The sequence below is a fragment of the Octopus bimaculoides genome, chromosome 5 (genome assembly GCF_001194135.2).
Source record: "Octopus bimaculoides isolate UCB-OBI-ISO-001 chromosome 5, ASM119413v2, whole genome shotgun sequence".
In the NCBI taxonomy this organism is placed as follows: Eukaryota; Metazoa; Mollusca; class Cephalopoda; order Octopoda; family Octopodidae; genus Octopus; species Octopus bimaculoides.
Window position 1 is genome coordinate 36,030,701 of NC_068985.1, and position 1,542 is coordinate 36,032,242.

General features: G+C 33.9%; 1 protein-coding gene across 2 annotated transcripts in view; it reads left to right on the forward strand.

The window, feature by feature from the left end:
- Window positions 1-754: 754 nt before the first annotated feature.
- LOC106876239 (transmembrane protein 117) overlaps window positions 755-1,542 on the forward strand; it is a 145,973-nt gene continuing 145,185 nt past the window's right edge. For both annotated transcript variants that reach the window (XM_052968315.1, XM_052968314.1), the window contains exon 1: window positions 755-960. The gene's annotated coding sequence lies outside the window, so the exon portion shown is untranslated. The remainder of the gene's footprint in view (window positions 961-1,542) is intronic.

Below are 1,542 nucleotides of genomic sequence, written 5' to 3' on the forward strand. Positions count from 1 at the left end.
AGCTAGATCTGAACTCAGACAGGCTACAACTTTTTGGGGAAAATAATAAGCGATTTATTTGACATAAACACGTGAGTGGTGGTACTTAATTTACTGAAAGTGTGAACGGTAAAGTATACCATTTAAAAAGGAAAGCGAAAGACGGTCGACGGGATTTGAACGCAGAGCAGCAAGAGACATAAACAAACACCGCAAGGTATTTTGGCAGTTATTTTTAATAAGACTCGATTCCATAAGTTCTTTAAGCAAAAGTTTTCTCCAAATCTACCGAAGGTAATAAAAAACAATATGAATTCAATAATAAATTATACATCACATAAATTGAAAGAAAAAAAAAATCAAATGTTTTTGTAAAGATTTTCGATTTCAGGTTATTAACGTATTATTTCAAATTTTTTGAATTTTAAGGTTGGGATAAAAACTTCTTTGGAAAATTCACATTTTTCGATAGATGAAGAAGGACTCCCTTCTTCTGATAACCACTTTTTCATGGGGACGATTTGCTCTCTTGAACCCTGAATGACGCCTTTCACAGTCTTCTGGTTAGTATTCATTACCCAGCCGACTACATTCAATTCTTTCGCTTTAATTTGAGTACATTTGCGGAAAAAAACACCTTGGACTTTACCAAAAACTTCGTAGTTCACTGTTACAAATTTTCCAGACATATTTAAATTTTGAAAAAGGAAAATGCAAGCGTTGTGCTATCAGAAAGCGTCATTAACGGTAACAAGGTAACATATATTGCGTCACCGTTATTATAGTCAACTCTGGTAACTCGCCCTTAGATTGATATTCTTCAATTAAAAAAGACCTAAAAAGTAGTTCAAGGCGGTAAAATCATGTTACTTGTCTGCTAGAAGTATTTCTTAACGAAAGCACTGTGTAACAGAAATCCCGATCTCTTGAAATCCCCTGGATGTGTGCAACAAGGAAAATACGTACATAATGAGTGTGTTTGTAAGATAATGTTCAAATACTCTGTCTACGCCTTCAGAGGTCTGCTCTGTCAGAACTCATCTGAGGTTTAACAACATAGTGGTTATATTTGTGTATGTTCTTTTGTTTAATTCAGAATAAATTTTGACCGGCCACTTGGTAAGGTCAATATACAGTTTCAGACTCGTTAACGAAAACAAAACAAAACAAAAAAAAAAAGCCCCAGCCTACTTGATGTAAAAAAAAAATGTGTAGAAAACGAATATGAAAAAAAAAAAAAATTGCGCAAACGAACGAGGTGGGGGCGGAGAGAACTTTCGGAAAATTCACAAGATCCAATTTTCCCTCATAACTTTCGGGAAAATGGATATATATTACTGAAATTTTATAGAGATACCGTTCAAATGACGCAAATTACGATTATAAAGAAATTTCTGGGGAAAATGTTTTTCGAAGGAGTGAGGAGCAGACTGTCGGAAAATTCGCACGATCCGTTTTTCTCCTTCATAACTTTCAGGAAAATGGATATCTTTTAATGAAATTTTACAGAAACACCTTTCAAACAACATAGATTACAATTATAAAGAAATTTGTGGAGAAAAA